We start from the raw sequence: 22417 nt of genomic DNA, 5'->3' as shown, positions 1-22417 counted from the left end.
TTAAGAACATCAAACCCCTGATGCCTTCATTGAAGGGCCTGTGCATGGTCGGATGCATCCAAAATTGGCTTGGGCAGAGAGAGAATCAGATTAAAAAGGAGAGGACACACTAGGACAAGATATGAAGGAGAAAAGAGGCCGGGGATCTACTGCTTATACAGAAGCCCTCGAACAAAGAGGGCTTCTGTGTAAGCAGTGCTCAGTGCAGTGTTGCTGGGGTGAGACGCCTTGCACAGGTGCAACCCTCCACTCCTCAAGTCTTTAATGACAAACTAAGGACAAAAGACAGAGAGAGGGCAGGCAGTCAGTGCTGAGGCGGAGATAAAATATGAGAGAGAGAGAGAGAGAGAGAGAGAGAGAGAGAGAGAGACTCTCCAGGGATAGGTAGACATGGGGAGGGTCTGAGGTGAGTACTTTTCTCCATTAATTTAGCAGTGGAAACGTACAGTACAGGATCAAGAAACAAACTATGTACTGTTGGAATTATAACACATTTTTACACTGTTCACTTATCCAGTGAATTTAAATATACTATAAATGCTCTCATGCCAGTGTTCCAAAACACTATGTAATCATAATCAAACTATTTTGAGAAACAATAAGTAAATAACTACTATAGTGTAACCATTATCAGTGACATCACAGAAATGTTGCAGTGACAGACAAGCTTTCCCTTTGTGTGGCTCCATCATTGCATGATCTTATCATCTCTCTATCATGTTAATGTATTTGTCTGCACAGTGTGTCACAAGCCTTATTCAATAATTGCTGTATGTACAATCAGTGACTAATATGTCACACACAATGACAGTATATCCTTAACATGTGTCTTCTCACAGTAACGCTAAAATTGACATTTGTAGAAGGGGAATGGCATTACTGCGATGATTTTCCACACTCTAATACAATTTCCTTGTCATTTGAATTGGCCCAGATAATTCATTTGAATGATTCATGCTCCAGTGATATTGCTCAATTGCCAAATTAATATTCCGATCATCTTCCAAAATTCTGTGAAAAATGTCAGCCACATTAGTTGTGAGGGATATTTGTTTTGTTTTACAGTGTTTTTCTCTCCAATTTTGTGGTATCCAATTGGTAGTTACAGTCTCATCGCTGCAACTCCCATATGGACTCGGGAGAGGCAAAGGTCAAGAGCCTTGCATCTTCCGAAACACAACCCAACCAAGCCACACTGCTTCTTGACACAATGCCCACATAACCCAGAAACCAGCCACACCAATGTGACAGAGGAAACACCATGCACCTGGTGACCATGTCAGCGTGCACTGCGCCAGGCCCGCCACAGGAGTCGCTAGTATGTGACGGGACAAGGACATCCCTTCCGGCCAATCTCTCCCTAACCCAGACGATGCTGGGCCAATTGTACACCGCACCATATATCTCCCGGTCATGGCCGCCCCGGACGGAGCCTGGACTCAAACCCAGAATCTCTAGTGGCACAGCTAGCACTGGGATGCAGTGCCTTAGACCACTGCCCCACTCGGGAGGCCCATGGGTTCTTGCAGGTTTTAAGTGTGTATTGAATCAGTGTCAGTCAATGGTCAACTGACACTGACATCAATACAGTGTCCATGTCAAGCAAGGACACTGATAATAATTCATTGTTGACCCAGTTTCTACTGCATGTTGAAAGTACTGCTAACTAAGAAGGTCTCACAAACAATGGTGATTGTGAAAGTTCAACTTTACACCTACGGTCTAACACTGTAACGTCGTTCGTCTGTTGAAAAAGGAGCGGACCAAAATGTGGCGTGGTAGTTACTCATGTTCATTAATAAAAATTGAACGATACATGAAATAACTCAATAACAAAACAACAAACGAAACGTGAAAACCTATAAAAGACTATCTTGTGATGACAAACACAGAGACAGGAACAATCACCCACAAAACACACAGTGAAACCTAGGCTACCTAAATATGGTTCCCAATCAGAGACAATGAGAATCACCTGACTCTGATTGAGAACCGCCTCAGGCAGCCATAGACTATGCTAGACACCCCTACTCAGCCGCAATCCCAATGCCTACTAAACCCCAATACGAAACACAACAAAATAAACCCATGTCACACCCTGGCCTGACCAAATAAATAACGAAAACACAAAATACTAAGACCAAGGCGTGACAAACACTTGTTTGTGATAGACAGACGATGAATTAATGACATAATTTGGAAAAGCCTCAGATAAAAAAAAAACTGACGGATACCTGAAATACTTGAGTGGCAGTTCCCAGATAAAATAGCTGTGAAATGCTACAAAGACACATGAAAGAGGAATGCTCCACACTTTCGTAAGCTAGAGTCAGGACATTTTCATCTCTGTAGGAGCTTTTATCAGAAAGAGAATTTGCTATTTTAAAACATTGAATGATGGAAACGTTTTTCACAAAAGTGAAATAGAAAACACCAAAAAAGCCCTCAAATGAAATCCCATGTTCAAGAACATTGGGAAATGGCGGCACTCCAAAATGTAAAAAACAAAAAATAATGAAAGGACGTCACCTCATTCCACCTTTTTTTTAATTTTTGACCAGGCAAGTAAATGCATTTTGGCAGTTGTGCCTTCATCAGAGGAAAGTCATATGTCACCATGGCTCATATATTACTTGCTATGTTTGCTTAGCTATCAAGTGAACAATATAGTTTTCTAGAGAAATCCATGAAGACAAAATGGGTCCAGAAGAAAACAGTAGCCTCGTTCAGATATCACAATAACTTCAAAGACATAATTCTAACATCTTGATTGTATAACAACTAAATCCTACAATTCATCATACAAACATATTTTGGAACAGTATTTCAAACAATTGTCTGCTGAGTGTCTTTCTTGGTTCCTAGAAATTGCTTGACTATGACCTAATTTTTTCATTAGTACACTGTCCTAACATATTTTGCATGTCAACAGTCAACTTTTCAATAAATTGAACTTCCAAAAAGCAAAGTGTCACCTGCCACATCATCATGATCATCAAGGCCAGAGACCTTGTCATAGTCTCAATCTCACTCAACAAATAGCTGCTGATGACCCTATGCCTGTTGACCCTTATGGGAATTAGCTTAACACCTCCCCTGACTTTAAATCTCATTGTGAGCTTGGGCTAATGAACCTAAATGTGCTAAGTATGATAAAAACATTGGACACAATTAACATTCTGGTTCTCTCGGAAACATGGTTAAATGATTCTGTCTCAGATAAAAACGTAAAAGTAACATCAGAGTTGGTCATTTTAGGGGATTTGAATCTGGATTGGCTATCCCCTACCTCAGATCAATTTAAGAGTAAATGCATTGATTTTAATCTGACTCATTTGAACTCAAAACCCACATGAATAAATGTGAAAAACTCTTCATTGATTGATTTAATTCTTACTAATAACCCCAATAAATATCTGTCTAGTGGAGTATTTGGAAATGACCTCATTGATCATTGTCCCATAGTATATACTGTATTAGAGGTATGAAACCACAAAATAATAATCCTAGTTTAATTAAGAAGATACATTTTTAAACGTTTACTGCTCAAGGGGCTTTTATATGTTCACTCTGATTTAGCCACTTTTTCCTGTATTCCTGACCTTGAGTTGGCTCTCAGAAATCGTCTCCTCCATATCTATTCCTCTGGCAGATAAAACAATCCCCTTCTAAACAAGTCAGAGTCAAAGATACAGTAGATTGAACCCTTGGTTTTCTTCGGAATTATGGGAGCTCATTCAGAGGTGAAATCAGGCCTGGGTCAAAGCAATGAAAACTAACTTTGCAGTGGACTTCAGACAATTGAGAAACAGCTGTACTATCTCGATTAAAGAAAGCTAAAGAAAGCTAAATCAAGCTACTTTTTAAGCTCTATCTCTGACTCTGCTGGTGATCTTTAAAAAAAATTGAAAACAGTAAATGCACTGAAGTGTATAAATTCATAGAATTTCCTGCCTAATCAAGCTCTGTCTGACTCTGGCATCATAACTGAGAATAATGGGATAAGTGACTATTTTAATCATAATTTTATCTCTGCAGGGTTGCCTAGTGGTTAGAGTGTTGGACTAGTAACTTAAAGGTTGCAAGTTCAAATCCCTGAGCTGACAAGGTACAAATCTTTTGTTCTGCCCCTGGACAGGCAGTTAACCCACTGTTCCTAGGCTGTCATTAAAAAAAATTATAATATCTTACATACTTACATATACATACTTGCCTAGTTAAATAAACAATTTAAAAACAATTTGAGAGAAATGGTGGTGTATTTGACCCTGGTCAGTCTATTGACAGCTCTTCCCTCTGCCAGCCTCGAGCTGACTTGACAGTTAACTGGTCAACTGCTAGTGAATCTTAGTTTTTATTCCAACAATTTACAATCTGTGATGTGCTAGATATATATGCCATTTAGCAGACGCTTTTATCCAAAGCGACTTACAGTCATGTGTGCATACATTCTACGTATGGGTGGTCCCGGGAATCGAACCCACTACCCTGGCGTTACAAGCGCCATGCTCTACCAACTGAGCTACAGAAGGACCACTTGCTTAAAATGACTTGCTTAAAATGTATGTAAAAAAAATCCACTGGAGCCGATATGCTTGATCAATTTTTGCTGCAGCTCTCTGTCACCCTGACTTCTGAATCATTAACCTATATTTTTAACCTGACGATTATCGCTGGTACTATCCCCAAGGTTTGGGAGGTGGTGACCCTTATGACCTAAATAATTATCTACCTATTTCTAAACTTTCTTTCCTAGCTAAAAATATTAGTCCTTGATTCATTCTCAGCTAAGATATTTGTTATCTTTGAAATGCATTCTAAATGTACATCAGTAGAGTCTTAAACCAGGTTATAGCACTATCTCAGCTGCATCCCTACTCATAAATGATGTCGTTAATTGTAAGAATATAAAAGGCAAATTTGTTCTGAACCTCTTTATTGACCTGCCAAAGGCTTTCGATACTGTTGATCACTCACTACTAATTCAGAGGCTTTCCTCAATTGGCCTTAAAAATGACTGGACAGATATAACTCAATCTATATCTACTGATGATGTTAAATCAGGTTCCCTGGATATTACGAACCCCGCAGGGTTTGATTCTGGGTCCTGTACTTTTTATGTTTACATTAACAAAATCGACTTCTCTGTAAGAAATGTATGCTGATGATACTGTTGTGTATGCTATTGCCCCCACAGTTGACCAGGCTCTATCTGACCTACAATCTGCCTTTATTGTATTATATAAAAACTATTAACCTGAAATTAGTAGTGAATGCAGGTAAAACTAAGTATATGTTGTACTCTTGAGCGCATAACGAAAAGTCTGATGATTTAAGCATATGTATTTTGGATGGTGACCATATGGATCGTGTCCCTGCTTACAAATATCTGGGCATCTGGATTAGAGGTTGACCGATTAATCGGAATGGACGATTGATTAGGGCCGATTTCAAGTTTTCATAACAATCGGAAATTTGTATTTTTTGTGCCGATTTAAAAATATATATATATATATATATTTTTTATACCTTTATTTAACTAGGCAAGTCAGTTAAGAACACATTCTTATTGTCAATGACGGCCTAGGAACGGTGGGTTAACTGCCTCGTCCCGGGGCAGAATGACAGATTTTCACCTTGTCAGCTCGGGGGACCCAATCTTGCAACCTTACAGTTAAGGTAAGTTGCTAGCTGGCATTACACTTATCTTATAAAAAACAATCAATCATAATCACTAGTTAACTACACATGGTTGATGATATTACTAGATATTATCTAGCATGTCCTGCGTTGCATATAATCTGACTGAGCGTACAAGTATCTGACTGAATGGTGGTAGGCAGAAGCAGGTGTGTAAACATTCATTCAAACAGCACTTTCATCCGTTTTGCCAGCAGCTCTTCGTTGTGCGTCAAGCACTGCGCTGTTTATGACTTCAAGCCTATCAACTCCTGAGATGAGGCTGGTGTAACCGAAGTGAAATGGCTAGCTAGTTAGCGCGCGCAAATAGCGTTTCAAACGTCACTCGCTCTGAGCCTTCTAGTAGTTGTTCCCCTTGCTCTGCATGGGTAACGCTGCTTCGATGGTGGCTGTTGTCGTTGTGTTGCTGGTTCGAACCAAGGGAGGAGCGAGGAGAGGGACGGAAGCTATACTGTTACACTGGCAATACTAAAGTGCCTATAAGAACATCCAAAAGTCAAATGTTAATGAAATACAAATGGTATAGAGGGAAATAGTCACATAATAACTACCGCCTAAAACTTCTTACCTGGGAATATTGAAGACTCATGTTAAACGGAACCACCAGCTTTCGTATGTTCTCATGTTCTGAGCAAGGAACTGAAACGTTAGCTTTCTTACATGGCACATATTGCACTTTTACTTTCTTTCCAACACTTTGTTTTTGCATTATTTAAACCAAATTGAACATGTTTCATTATTTACTTGAGGCTAAATTGATTGTATTGATGTATTATATTAAGTTAAAATAAGTGTTCATTCAGTGTTGTTGTAATTGTCATTAAAAAAAATTGGCCGATTAATCGGTATCAGCATTTTTGGCCCTCCAATAATCGGCATCGGCGTTGAAAAAACATAATCTGTCAACCTCTAATCTGGATAGATGAAAAGCTCTTTTTTAAAAAGGAAATTGATGAGTTAGTTAAGAAGCTGAGAATAAAAATGGTGTTCTTCAATAGAAATAGCTCCGGCCTCTCATTAAATAGTAGAAAGCAGATTATTCGGTTGATGTACCTGTCAGTCCTAGACTTTGGAGACATAGTCTATGTGAATTTTTAAATTTTTTATTTCACCTTTATTTAACCAGGTAGGCTAGTTGAGAACAAGTTCTCATTTGCAACTGCGACCTGGCCAAGATAAAGCATAGCAGTGTGAACAGACAACACAGAGTTACACATGGAGTAAACAATTAGCAAGTCAATAACACAGTAGAAAAAAATGGGCAGTCTATATACAATGTGTGCAAAAGGCATGAGGAGGTAGGCGAATAATACAATTTTGCAGATTAACACTGGAGTGATAAATGATCAGATGGGCATGTACAGGTAGAGATATTGGTGTGCAAAAGAGCAGAAAAGTAAATAAATAAAAACAGTATAAAAACAGTATGGGAATGAGGTAGGTGAAAAAGGGTGAGCTATTTGCCTATAGACTATGTACAGCTGCAGCGATCGGTTAGCTGCTCGGATAGCTGATGTTTGAAGTTGGTGAGGGAGATAAAAGTCTCCAACTTCAGCGATTTTTGCAATTCGTTCCAGTCACAGGCAGCAGAGTACTGGAACGAAAGGCGGCCAAATGAGGTGTTGGCTTTAGGGATGATCAGTGAGATACACCTGCTGGAGCGCGTGCTACGGATGGGTGTTGCCATCGTGACCAGTGAACTGAGATAAGGCGGAGCTTTACCTAGCATGGACTTGTAAATGACCTGGAGCCAGTGGGTCTGGCGACGAATATGTAGTGAGGGCCAGCCGACTAGAGCATACAAGTCGCAGTGGTGGGTGGTATAAGGTGCTTTAGTGACAAAACGGATGGCACTGTGATAGACTGCATCCAGTTTGCTGAGTAGAGTGTTGGAAGCCATTTTGTAGATGACATCGCCGAAGTCGAGGATCGGTAGGATAGTCAGTTTTACTAGGGTAAGCTTGGCAGCGTGAGTGAAGGAGGCTTTGTTGCGGAATAGAAAGCCGACTCTGGATTTGATTTTTGATTGGAGATGTTTGATGAGTCTGGAAGGAGAGTTTGCAGTCTAGCCAGACACCTAGGTACTTATAGATGTCCACATATTCAAGGTTGGAACCATCCAGGGTGGTGATGCTAGTCGGGCATGCGGGTGCAGGCAGCGATCGGTTGAAAAGCATGCATTTGGTTTTACTCGCGTTTAAGAGCAGTTGGAGGCCACGGAAGGAGTGCTGTATGGCATTGAAGCTCGTTTGGAGGTTTGATAGCACAGTGTCCAATGACGGGCCGAAAGTATATAGAATGGTGTCATCTGCGTAGAGGTGGATCAGGGAATCGCCCGCAGCAAGAGCAACATCATTGATATATACAGAGAAAAGAGTCGGCCCGAGAATTGAACCCTGTGGCACCCCCATAGAGACTGCCAGAGGACCGGACAGCATGCCCTCTGATTTGACACACTGAACTCTGTCTGCAAAGTAATTGGTGAACCAGGCAAGGCAGTCATCCGAAAAACCGAGGCTGTTGAGTCTGCCGATAAGAATTTGGTGATTGACAGAGTCGAAAGCCTTGGCGAGGTCGATGAAGACGGCTGCACAGTACTGTCTTTTATCGATGGCGGTTATGATATCATTTAGTACCTTGAGTGTGGCTGAGGTGCACCCGTGACCGGCTCGGAAACCAGATTGCACAGCGGAGAAGGTACGGTGGGATTCGAGATGGTCAGTGACCTGTTTGTTGACTTGGCTTTCGAAGACCTTAGATAGGCAGGGCAGGATGGATATAGGTCTATAGCAGTTTGGGTCCAGGGTGTCTCCTCCTTTGAAGAGGGGATGACTGCGGCAGCTTTCCAATCCTTGGGGATCTCAGACGATATGAAAGAGAGGTTGAACAGGCTGGTAATAGGGGTTGCGACAATGGCGGCAGATAGTTTCAGAAATAGCGGGTCCAGATTGTCAAGCCCAGCTGATTTGTACGGGTCCAGGTTTTGCAGCTCTTTCAGAACATCTGCTATCTGGATTTGGGTAAAGGAGAACCTGGAGAGGCTTGGGTGAGGAACTACGGGGGGCGGAGCTGTTGGCCGAGGTTGGAGTAGCCAGGCGGAAGGCATGGCCAGCCGTTGAGAAGTGCTTATTGAAGTTTTCGATAATCATGGATTTATCGGTGGAGACCGTGTTTCCTAGCCTCAGTGCAGTGGGCAGCTGGGAGGAGGTGCTCATGTTCTCCATGGACTTCACAGTGTCCCAGAACTTTTGGAGTTGGAGCTACAGGATGCAAACTTTTGCCTGAAGAAGCTGGCCTTAGCTTTCCTGACTGACTGCGTGTATTGGTTCCTGACTTCCCTGAACAGTTGCATATCACGGGGCTATTCGATGCTATTGCAGTCCGCCACAGGATGTTTTTGTGCTGGTCGAGGGCAGTCAGGTCTGGAGTGAACCAAGGGCTGTATCTGTTCTTGGTTCTGCATTTTTTGAACGGAGCATGCTTATCCAAAATGGTGAGGAAGTTACTTTTAAAGAATGACCAGGCATCCTCAACTGACGGGATGAGGTCAATGTCCTTCCAGGATACACGGGCCAGGTCGATTAGAAAGGCCTGCTCACAGAAGTGTTTTAGGGAGCGTTTGACAGTGATGAGGGGTGGTCGTTTGACTGCGGCTCCGTGGCGGATACAGGCGATGAGGCAGTGATCGCTGAGATCCTGGTTGAAGACAGCGGAGGTATATTTGGAGGGCCAGTTGGTCAGGATGACGTCTATGAGGGTGCCCTTGTTTACAGAGTTAGGGTTGTACCTGGTGGGTTCCTTGATGATTTGCGTGAGATTGAGGGCATCTAGCTTAGATTGTAGGACTGCCGGGGTGTTAAGCATATCCCAGTTTAGGTCACCTAACAGAACAAACTCTGAAGCTAGATGGGGGCGATCAATTCACAAATGGTGTCCAGGGCACAGCTGGGAGCTGACGGGGGTCGGTAGCAGGCGGCAACAGTGAGAGACTTGTTTCTGGAGAGAGTCATTTTCAAAATTAGTAGTTCAAACTGTTTGGGTATGGACCTGGAAAGTATGACATTACTTTGCAGGCTATCTCTGCAGTAGACTGCGACTCCGCCCCTTTGGCAGTTCTATCTTAACGGAAGATGTTATAGTTGGGTATGGAAATCTCTGAATTTTTGGTGGCCTTCCTGAGCCAGGATTCAGACACGGCAAGGACATCAGGGTTAGCAGAGTGTGCTAAAGCAGTGAGTAAAACAAACTTAGGGAGGAGGCTTCTGATGTTGACATGCATAAAACCAAGACTTTTTCAATCACAGAAGTCAACAAATGAGGGTACCTGGGGACATGCAGGGCCTGGGTTTACCTCCACATCACCCGCGGAACAGAGAAGGAGTAGTATGAGGGTGCGGCTAAAGGCTATCAAAACTGGTCGCCTAGAGCGTTGGGGGCAGAGGATAAGAGGAGCAGGTTTCTGGGCATGGTAGAATATATTCAGGGCATAATGTGCAGACAGGGGTATGGTGGGGTGCGGGTACAGCGGAGGTAAGCCCAGGCACTGGGTGATGATGAGAGAGGTTGTATCTCTGGACATGCTGGTTGTAATGGGTGAGGTCACCGCATGTGTGGGGGTGGGACAAAGGAGGTAACAGGGGTATGCAGAGTGGATCTAGGGGCTCCATTGTGAACTAAAACAATGATAACTAACCTGAACAACAGTATACAAGGCATATTGACATTTGGGAGAGACATACAGCGAGGCATACAGTAATCACAGGTGTTGAATTGGGAAAGCTAGCTAAAAACAGTAGGCGAGGCTAATCAGCTAGCACAACAAACAGCAGGTAAAATGGCGTTGACTAGGCAACTGGGCCGACAGATAAAACAAACAAGCAGAATGGAGTACCGTGATTAATGGACAGTCCAGCGTGCGTCAGCTATGTAGCCAAGAGATCAGTGTCCAGGGGGCAGCGGTGGATGGGCAGGGAAGCTGGGCTGGCGAGTGTTATCCAGGTTATAAAAAAAAAAAAACTAACAATGACTAAATAGCTTGTAGCTAGTTAGCTGGTTAGCGTCTGGAGGTTCTTGAGTGTGTCATAAAAATAAAATAAAAATTAAAGGTGATAGCGATTCCGTATCACAGTGGGTGAGGCAGGTTTCCGGAAGGTATAAACAAAATAAAAATCAAAGAGAGATAGAAAGTAAATGGGTTCAGAGTGTTTGGAATGCAGTGAGCCAGATGGTTAGCAGGCCTGTGCTAACAAGCTAACAGTTCGTAGGCCCGGGCTAGACAAGCTAGCCGTTAGCAGGCCGAATTAGCAAGCAGGGAGATAGCGAGGGCTAGAGAGCTAACCTTTGGGGGACGTCGCGATGGGGTGAGTCTGTTTATTCCTCTTCTTGCGGTGACATCGACAGACCGGTCGTGGGCCCGGGTAATTGTAGCCCAGGAGTATGCTACAGGAGCTCTAGTGCGCTGGGTGAGCTGGAGACACAGCGTTTCAGAAAGCTCGCGGGCCTTGGCCAGCAGATGGATATTTGGCGATGTCGCAACGAAAAAGCCTGTTGAAACCACCTCGGACGATTATGTCGGCGGACCAGTCGTGATGGATCGGCGGGGCTCCGTGTCGGCAGTAAAGGGTCCAGGCCAATTGGCAAAAGAGGTATTGTTGGGCCTCTTCGGCTAGTCGGGAGATGGGCTTAGCTCAAGGCTAACTGTAGCTTGTTTTGGGACAGAGACGTTAGCCAGGAGTAGCCACTCGGATTGCAGCTAGCTAGTTGCGATGATCCGGTGTAAAGGTTCAGAGCTTGCGGTAGGAATCCGGAGATGTGGTAGAGAAAGAGCAGTCTGATATGCTCTGGGTTGATGTCGCGCTGGTGTCCTAGTTAGCTTTGAAGACCGCTAGCAATGGCTAACTGAGTACGAGCTAGTAGCTAGTTAGCTGGCTAGCTTCTGATGGTGGTTCCGGTTCTAAAGTAAAGTATAGAAAAAGCAGATCCGTACCACATTGGGTGATGCGGGTTGCAGGAGAGTATATTCAGCTCTAGTTTGAAAGTGAGATTAAAATATGTACGAAATATATACAGAAAAAAAACGAAGAAAACTATATTTACACTAGACAGGACGGGACAAGACAAAACACACGTCCGATTGCTACGCCATCTTGGAAGACTCCAAGAATGCAGCTGCCTCTTCACTAAAACTGTTAGATGCATTTTATCATAATGCACTGCGCTTTATGACGAGCAACAATTTTCATTGTCTTCACTGCATTGTCTTCTAGAATGTTGGTTGGCCATCTTTGTTTTTTTTTTAAACTAGGCAAGTCAGTTAAGAACAGATTCTTATTGACAATGACGGCCTAGGAACAGTGGGTTAACTGCCTTGTTCAGGGGCAGAACAACATATTTTTACCTTGTCAGATCGAGGATTCGATCTAGCAACCTTTTCAGTTACTGGCCCAATGCTCTAACCACTAGGCTACCTGCGCTAATGCGTCTCTGTCTCCTCACTGAATGAATTACAAATGCGCCTAATGATAAGAAGGGTGAAGAGGTTAATTTAATTTAGAAGGACAATAGTGTAATGATGAGGTTGTGTTATGCCTATTTATCAGAATCAAATCATTTGAGCGTGAGCCTTGCAGGTTGATACCATTCTCTTTTACGTTTGACTTTGTAAAAATAAGATGTTAGGGGACTGTTGTATTTACTATAACTCTATTACAAGGGAAACGAACTCAAGCTATGTGTTGCAGTAGACCTATAGAATAATGCAAAACATATCCTTGACTCTTTCCAAGTAGATGAGCGAGAAACAAGCGATGCCAGTCAACCTGCACAGCCAGCCCATCAAAACAACACCTACACCGTACAAAACTAATTTTACACATAATAAGAGTTAGCCTAAAGACAAGATTCATTACATTTACATTTACATTTAAGTCATTTAGCAGACGCTCTTATCCAGAGCGACTTACAAATTGGTGCATTCACCTTATGACATCCAGTGGAACAGCCACTTTACAATAGTGCATCTAAATCTTTTAAGGGGGGGGGTGAGAAGGATTACTTTACCCTATCCTAGGTATTCCTTAAAGAGGTGGGGTTTCAGGTGTCTCCGGAAGGTGGTGATTGACTCCGCTGTCCTGGCGTCGTGAGGGAGTTTGTTCCACCATTGGGGGGCCAGAGCAGATTCCATTTACAATAATCTGATGAGTAACAATATCAGGCCTATCAGTTGTAATTGACAGATGCAAGGAAAGGAGCTTAATCAAATCCTCCTACAGAGTCACATGCAAGTAAAATATTGTGATTTATATATAGTATCTGAAATAGCATATTCTGCAGTTTCTAATACACTTACCTTAACTCAAGAAATGAAGAAAAGAGGTTCAGCTCTTTTTCCAAATTGCACTTTTCCAAGAACATCCGTGCTGTCCATGCATTCAGCACATGACCACTCACGTGGCAGCATTGCTTTGGCTACTATAAGCAAAAACGAATAACATAATACATGTAAATTTGCTATTCTGTCGTTAATGGATGAATGGGCGCTGGAAACCAGATAGAAACTGATAATGGTGCATGTGAGTTTGGTTAAGTTTTGGTTAGCCACCGATGTCGAAACCAAGTACTTGCTCAATGGCTTCCATCTTCAGGGAAAGATGAAACCAGGCCAGCGGGTGAGCAAGTGTGTGAGTCTGTGGTTTTGAGACTTGTGGAGCCTTACATTGGCAAAGGCAGAAATGTGGCCATGGGCCACTTCGTCACATCAATTTCCCTGGCAGACAAGCTGATTGCAAAGAAGACTAGCCTGCTTGGAACAGTGTACAAACAAAAGTGGGCGCTTCCCCCTCTGCGCCAAACAACATACCAGCGGAGCTGTACTCCACATCAGTGATGGAGAGTGGTAAAGCAACACTCACAGTGTACAGATGGAAAAGAAATAAGATGTTTGCATCCTCACCACCATGCATCCCACTGGATCTGACATGTGAGCTTTGTGAGAACCACATGAACGCCAAGAAAGAAGCTACAGCCACCAAAGAGGCTGCAGGTCCTGCTCTCCCTCTTGCCCAAGCAGCACAGCTTGTTCACACATAGCCCCAAAGCTGTGTGCTGACTGTGGACCCGAAGCATAAAGAGAAGACGGAATAGATTCATGAGTGAAGGCAAGGGTATAAGGGCACAATACAGTGTCTGATACAATCACCAAATTACTGTTTTTATATCTTGTCATGAATATATTTCCACAAATATTTCATCAAGCAATTAATCCTTTACAAGTGTTCATGCACTGGCGCTGTTGTTTAGGAATAGCGCAAATCATTTCACCTGTGCACCTGGCTGGTTATATTATTATTATTTTTAACATATTTTTTGTTTCTACTTTGTCAACAGAAGCTGTAACTGTACTTTATGAATTACTATAACTCTATTACTAATCTAATCTACAAATATAGTTGATCAAATGCATTACACTGTACTGTTTTAATTGTAAGGGAAATAGGCCTACGTTTCTGCTAGAACTTTGGGAAATTATTTAAAAAAAACATATCCTTGACTCTTTCTAAACAAATAATTATGGTTGTTATTTTTTTTTAAAATTGATTTATTTCCATGAATATTTCTTCATGCAGTTAATCATTTACAATAGTGTATGCACTATTTATCAGGCATTTACTTATCAAGCATGTTTGCGCACCTTGCAGATTGATAAGCGTCTGATGCATATGCTAAAAAGACAGCCGGCAATGGTCAATAGCGGGTACTGATAGGCTGAAAGGCCAGGCTGTTCTAGTGTTAAAGACATCGAAGAGAAGCACTGTATTCCCATGGTGTCTTCTTGCTCTCCCCTCTCTCTCTCGGTATGAATTTGGTTGTGTCTGTCTATACACTACATGCATGGGGCTTTAATAGCCTGTGTATTCTATTTATTTGCTGCTGTTTATTTGTTTGTAATGCCTTGGCTAGTCTTTCCCTGTCATCTTTTATGTTAGGCTTAGAGCAGAAGGTCCTAGCCACACAGTCAGCCTCCCCTCACAGCGTTCTCTCTCTGATCATCACACCAGCAGGACACCCAGACAAACATGTTGTTAGCAGCTTTTTGCTTGTTCGTTTTTTTGTAGTACAACGTGGCTAGACTCAAAGTTGACCGAAAAGGAGGATCAAGGAAAAGTGAGACTAGGTGAAGGCGCCTACATTGATTTTCATAGAGAAATATCTATTTTTTTTATTGAACCTTTATTTAACTAGGCAAGTCAGCTAAGAACAAATTCTTATTTACAATGACGGCCTACACTGGCCAAACCGGCAGAATTGGGCCAAGTGCGCACTACTCTATGGGACTCCCAATCACAGCCGGATGTGATGCAGCCTGGATTTGAACCAGAGACGGCTACGACCCCTCTTGCACTGAGATGCTGTGCTTTAGACCTCTGCGCCACTCAGGAGCCCCATATCCCATCAAATTTGAGCATTTACGTCCGACCAATCTTAATTTACAAACGCAGTAAATACTGATTTAAGATGTTGTCCCCTGGAGATTAGCTGTATGTTTCTATTCATGTCATTTTCTGTTGGTGGTTTTTACTGCTTTTCTCTCTCTGGTTTGTTTAAATAAAAATGTGACCTTTGGATTCCTTCATAATGTCATGAATCTATGACAGATTTAAGGTCATCCAATTTATTTATGAATGAATCTATCTGTTTCATCCTTTTATTTTGATCAAAGAACCTACAGATAATTACCATAACATTTATACCTCAGAATGAGCTGCATGCATTTTTCTTCTTCCCGCATTCACAATTAGCAAAATTGAAAGTCTGTTTTGATTTCATTTAATAAATTGGTTGTATTAACACACAGTGTTCAACTTTTGTTTTGATGAAGGAGGTGGAACCCCAGAAGTGGGGGGAAAAGCAAACTGTGTTGACTTCCCATTTATCAAAGGTCCTCATTAGCTGAGACAATATTGATCTGGAGATGCTGGAAAGGTAAAGCCAGTGGGAATCTTGAAGCAATCTCTCTGTTCAGCATTCTGCACAATCCTAGCCTGTTTTCTCCTGTCTAATTAGATGTCAGGCTAGTTGTCAGCAATGTTGCATCATGCATTTGTGTGTGCGTGTGCGTGCACATGCGCGTGCGTGTACTGTGAGAGGATAGGTGGTCCTAGTAAGGGCGGAACCAGTGCATTCAATCAATGCCCTGAACACTTGTCCTCGCCATCACCCCTCCTCGCTGTGAGAAGGTCAACTGTCATTGCCTCTGGAGGAACAAAGGAGGGTCCCTTTGTCATCAGGTGATAGGATGAAGAGCAAAGAATAATATTTGCGGGAGCAAAATGTTTGGAAAAACATTTCAAAATATTAATACTGTTATTATACAGTGCCTTCGGAAAGTATTCAGACCCCTTGACTTTTTCCACATTTTATTACGTTACAGCCCTATAAAAAACTCAGTAATCTATACAAAATACCACATAATGACAAAGTGAAAATAGGTTTTTAGAAATGGTTGCAAATACCTTATTTACTTAAGTATTCAGATCCTTTTGAAATTGAGCTCACATGCATCTTGTTTCCATTAATCATCCCTGAGATGTTTCTACAACTTAATTGGAGTCCAACTGTGGTAGATTCAATTGATTGGACATGATTTGGAAAGGCACACACTTATCTATATAAGGTCCCACAGTTGACAGTGCATGTCAGAGCAAATACCAAGCAATGAGGTCAAAGGAATTGTCCGTAGAGCTCCGAGACAGGATTGTGTCGATGCACAAATCTGTGGAAGGGTACCCAATAATTTCTGCAGCACTGAAGGTCCCCAAGAACACAGAGGACTCCATCATTCTTAAATGGATGAAGTTTGGAACCACCAAGACTCTTCCTGGAGCTGGCCAAACTGAGCAATCGGGGGAGAAGGGCCTTGGTCAAGAAGGTGACCAAGAACCCGATGGTCACTCTGACAGAGCTCTAGAGTTCCTCTGTGGAGATTGGAGAACCTTCCAGAAGGACATCCATCTCTGCAGAACTCCACTAATCAGGACTTTATGGTAGAGTGGAAAGACTGAAGCCACTCTTTTGTAAAAGGCACGTGACATCCTGCTTTGAGTTTCCCAAAAGGCACCTAAAGACTCTTAGACCACGAGAAACAAGATTCTCTGGTCTGAAGAAACCAAGACTGAACCCTTTGTCCTGAACGCCAAGCGGCACGTCTGGAGGAAACCTGGCACCATCCCTGCCTTGAAGTATAGTGGTGGCAGCATCATGCTGTGGGGATGTTTTTCACCGGTAGGCTGGGAGACTAGTCAGAATCGAGGCAAAGATGAATGGAGCAAAATACAGAGAGAACCTTGATGAAAATCTGCTCCAGATTGCTCAGGACCTTAGACTGAGGCGAAGGTTCACCTTCCAGCACAGGACAACAACCCTAAGTACACAGCCAAGACAATTATTTTCTTTGAGGTGGATATATAGCGTTTTGCCACAAAACAAAATTGTTGCAACATATTTCTAACGAAATCATGTCTGTCTTTTCACTAGCCCATGTCATGTTAAGATTATATGTTAAAATTACATGTTAAAATTATAGCTGTATGTCTTTTACAATATGTTTTTTTAACAACTATGAATTTACCAACATTTCATAAAATATAGACATTGCGTTTTGGAATGAAACTCTTCACCCCCCAGCCTCAACCTCCAGCTGCGTACCCCCTCTAGCACCTGGGTCAGCGCACTCTCAAATCTTGTTTTTTGCCATCATTGTAAGCCTGCCACACACACATTATACGATACATTTATGAACCATAAGAATGAGTGTGAGTCTTTGTCACAACTCGGCTTGTGGGAGGTATAGGACCAGGGCACAAATAATAATTTGTTCATTGAAAATTGTGAATAACTCACCACTGGTTAATGAGAAGGGTTTGCTTGAAAGGATGCACATAACTCTAAAATGTTGGGTTGTATTGGAGTCTCAGTCTTAAATCATTTTCCATGCACAGTCTTTGCCTGTATTTACTTCTCATGCTAGTGAGGGCCAAGAATCCTCTCTCACATAGGTAAGTGGTTGCAAAGGGCATCAGTGTCTTAACAACGCAATTTGCCAAGGAAGGATACTCTGAACGCAGCCCAAACCAGAAATCTGTCAGTGGCTTCTGATTAAATTCAATTTTCATAGAACCGCTTGTTGCAATTTCAATGAGTCTCTCTTGTTCAGATATCGGTAAGTGGACTGGAGACAGGGCATGAAAGGGATAACGAATCCAGTTGTTTGTGTCATCTGTTTCGGAAAAGTACCTGCGTAACTGCACACCCAATTCACTCAGCTGCTTCGCTATATCACATTTGACATTGTCCGTAAGCTTGAGTTAATTTACACATAAAATAAATCATACAATGATGGAAAGACCTGTGTGTTAATGCAGACAGAGAAGAGCTCCAACTTCTTACTCATAGCCTCGGTTTTGGACCGCACATTGCATATAGTTGCGGAGAGTCCCTGTAATCCTAGATTCAGATCATTCAGGCGAGAAAAAACCTCACCCAGATAGGCCAGTCATGTGAGAAACTCATCATCATGCAAGCGGTCAGACAAGTGAAAATGATGGTCAGTAAAAAAAACTTAAAGTTTTGAAAATGTGTCAATACCTTGTCCCTCGATAACCAATGCACTTCTGTGTGTTGTAAAAGTGTTACATGATTGCTGCCCATATCATTGCAATGTGCAGAAAATACATGAAGGTTCAGGGGCCTTGCTATAACAAAGTTAACCATTTTCTCTGTGGTGTCCAAAACATCTTTCAAGCTGTCAGGCATTCCTTTGGCAGCAAGAGCCTCTCGGTGGATGCTGCAGTGTACCCAAGTGGCGTTGGGAAAACTGCTTGCACGCACGCGCATTACCACTCCACTATGTGTCCCTGTCATGGCTTTTGCGCCATAAGTACAGATACCAACACATCTTGACCACCAAAGTCCATTTGATGTCACAAAGCTGTACAGCACTTAAAAAGTATCCTCTTCTGGTCTTTCACCCAACCCCCTTTTCAACGATGAAGTCACAGACAATGAAAACTGAAACTGTCCCTCATGGGAATTGAACAGTGTTTCATGCTCCAACCAACGAGTGTGTGCCAATTAAACATACATACATACATATTTACATATCTGTAAATATTTCCTTATTTCCTTATATATACAATGTTAAGGATACATTCTGTACATCAACCCAGGTTGACAGAGCAAACTCCGAAGGGCAAACTCCTAACTCCCCTCTGTGACTTCTGCCAAGGTTAGAGCAACATCTACAGTAGTCAAAGTGGTCTTGACAGCTTCAAAAAGAAGGTGACTTCCAAAGAACCCAAGACACACTTGCCTAACTAGACATTGTCTGTGTGACACATTGCTATATCCCCTGACCTATCCTGCAGCCTTTCATTTAATGTAATCTGTTTCTATTGATATAACACATTCTATGTAAGTTTTAGATATATTACTGTAATACTCCATACCTCGTCAATAGGAATGACTTTCTTTCTACGTAAATAGAATAAAAGCTGTAACAATCCCGTCCTTTTTGGTTTTGAAATGTAGTGTTTCAGCATCTTTGAAACACTCTCCTTCTCCTCTTTCTAGAGCTCAGACAGTATAGTAAATCAGCGTGTTTGGGTTCAAAATGTAATAAATATATCTAGCACCAAGTCATTTTTATGCCCCATGTAATGCTCAAAGTAAATGAGCCCTACAGTGCAACATTTTCACTCATAACTCTGGCTCTGGTTGAAACCTGGAATTAATTTGGAAAAAAAGTCCTGTTGCTTTTCTGTAATGTCATGTCCATAATGGTGCCATTTTGTCAACATAATGAGGGAGTAAATGGTGTGAGGTAATGACTGCACATGATTGAAATGGGAAATGAAAGGTGGATTTGCTCCCTTTTTCAATCTCATTGATAGGCCTTTTCTCCCCCACAGTATATGACACGTATACCATTTTCCTCCTATACAATTATGTTAGTGGACAGTATGAATGAGGTGCTCTTTACTCAGAAATGCATGTGTATCTTTAACTTTCTGTAGTTTATTTGGAATAGGGTCCAGTATGCAGCTTGAAAGTTTAGAGGCCATAATTATTTTCATCATTGTGTCAAGAGATATAGTACTAAAACACTTGAGTGTCTCTCTTGATCCTAGGTCCTGGCAGAGTTGTGCAGACTCAGGACAACTGAGCTTTGAAGGAATACGCAGACAGGGCTCTAACTCCTCTAGCTTCACAATGAAATAGGGTGCAGGCCAGGCAGCCTGCCAGCTTAGTGGAGTCTGCCACTAGAACAGTCAGTGTAGTCAGCTCAGCTATCCCCATTGAGACTGTGTCTGTGCCTCGACCTAGGTTGGGCAAAACTAAACATGGCGGTTTTCGCCTTAGTAATCTCACTAGGATAAAGACCTCCTCCATTCTTGCCATTATTGAAAGAGATCGTGATACCTCACATCTCAACATAGGGCTACTTAATGTTAGATCCCTTACTTCAAAGGCAGTTATAGTCAATGAACTAATCACTGATCATAATATTGATGTGATTGGCCTGACTGAAACATGCTATATAAATACATTTGATTAGATTTTATTTGAACTTCCATTTTTGGTTATTATGTTGGGTTTCACACAGATGTGAAAAACATGTCCTCCAAATGGTTCAATTGCAGCCTTAACCTTTCACAGCTAACAACCTTGGAAGCAACCATGAGGAAATGACCACAAAAATATATTGAGAAGCACTTATATTGAAAGTACATATCAGCAGACATCACATCAAATGTCATGTGTTTTTGTCATTCAGAGATTGGGATGAACTCGTCATTGTCGAGGTGAAAGGCATGTGACTCGGAAAAGACTCTCTTTGTAATAGAACAGAAGGAGAAAGTGTGAATAGTCTCGGCCTGTCTTCCCTCGGGAGGTGAGTTAGTGTTGATTGATGCTTGAGGTGAGTGGAGCAGGCGGTGAGCACTTGGATTTAAGGCAGAACATTTGCCACTTCCTGAAGACAGTTCGTTCTGCTGATAAATTGTTTGAAAGGAAAATGAGGATAAGAATCCCAAGGAACCAATTAAAAACCATAAAGTGCATAAATATATAAAACACCATCTTTGATTCTGTTTGGAACATAATGCTCTGGTAGTTTTACAATGAGTCTGAGACCCACATTAGGAATCCATCAGGTGGCAGGTACCCGAGTGGTTAAGAGCATTGGTCCTGTAACTGAAAGGTTGTTGGTTTGAATCCCCAAGCGGACTAAGTGGAAAATATGTCTGTGTCCTTGAGCAAGGCACTTAACCCTAATTGCCCCTGTAATTTGCTCTGGATAAGTGTGTCTGCAAAATTAAATACGTCTGGTTAGCTTTTTTACAATGTGAAGTACAACATCATATTGTTACTCTCGCTAAAGGAAGTAAGCAGTCGAGCCAAGTGTTTTTCCTGGTCAAGTCCCATTGACAGGAAAGGCTCTGGGCCTTAGTCATGATGACCAATGCTTAATGTCTGGAGCTTTAAAGACATATAGTCCGATTTGATAAATCAGCTTCACTTTAAAAAGCCCGGCATGTCCTGCTCTCTTTGGACATACTGTCCAGCATAGCCACGGGAAGTTGTTTCGGGGGTTCTTCGCCGATGGGGGAATCAAACCCACAACCCAAGCATTGGAAGCACCATTCTCTATCAACTGAGCCACATCATCACATCACGTCATCGCAAACCACTTGATGTCTCAATGTAATCAATTCAGTGGCGGTCGGTGCCATTTAAGATGAAGCAGGACGATTTTGACTTTTCATGAGCATGGCCTTATTTCTATTACAGCATATTGGATGACTGTCATTCATATTCCATTCAACCAGTTAAATGTAACAGCGATAGATGTAAGCTACTACATGATACTCGAATTGTCCCTACACCCATCATGAGGTTGCTACAACCTAGCCTATGAATGAAAGTTTACAACGTAAGTGCACACATGTACAGATATCATTTTGAGGCGACAAACAGTGACACGTGTACATACAGTGACACATTCAATACCGCCTTGCACACTCTTGCCTGCATCTAGCTTGTCTAGGGTGTGATCATTAGTTAGGTATTTTTATCCCTGTTTCATTACATTTGCTTACCTTTACCCTTTCTGGTGCAGGCGTTCCACTAGCGACCCACCTCGACAACATCCGGTGAAATTGCAGAGCACCAAATTGAAAATACAGAAATAGTCATAATAAACATTCATAAAAAATACAAGTGTTGTACATCGGTATAAAGATGAACTTCTTGTTAATCCTGCTGCTTTGTCAGATTTCAAAAAGGCTTCATGGCGAAAGCATACCGTGCGATTATCTGAGGACAGTGCCCTGCGTACAAAAGCATACAAACATTTTCAACCAAGTAAAGGAATTACAAAAGTCTGAAATAGCGATAAAATTAATCACTTACCTTTGAAGATCTGCATATGGTTGCAGTCACAAGAGTCCCAGATACACAATAAAGGTTTGTTTTGTTCGATAAAGTCCCTCTTTATATCCCAAAAACTCTCTTGGCGCGTTTTGTTCAGTAATCCACTGGCTCCAAGGCGGTCAAAATATGCAGACGAATACATCCTAATAGTACCAGTAAAGTTAGTCAAAACATGTCAAATGATGTTCATAATTAATCCTCAGGTTGTCAATTTCAACCGGACAATAGT

Source organism: Oncorhynchus keta, chromosome 6 (genome assembly GCF_023373465.1).
Source record: "Oncorhynchus keta strain PuntledgeMale-10-30-2019 chromosome 6, Oket_V2, whole genome shotgun sequence".
Taxonomy (NCBI): Eukaryota; Metazoa; Chordata; class Actinopteri; order Salmoniformes; family Salmonidae; genus Oncorhynchus; species Oncorhynchus keta.
The sequence above is the reverse complement of the archived record's forward strand: the minus strand, read 5'-3'. Positions refer to the sequence as shown.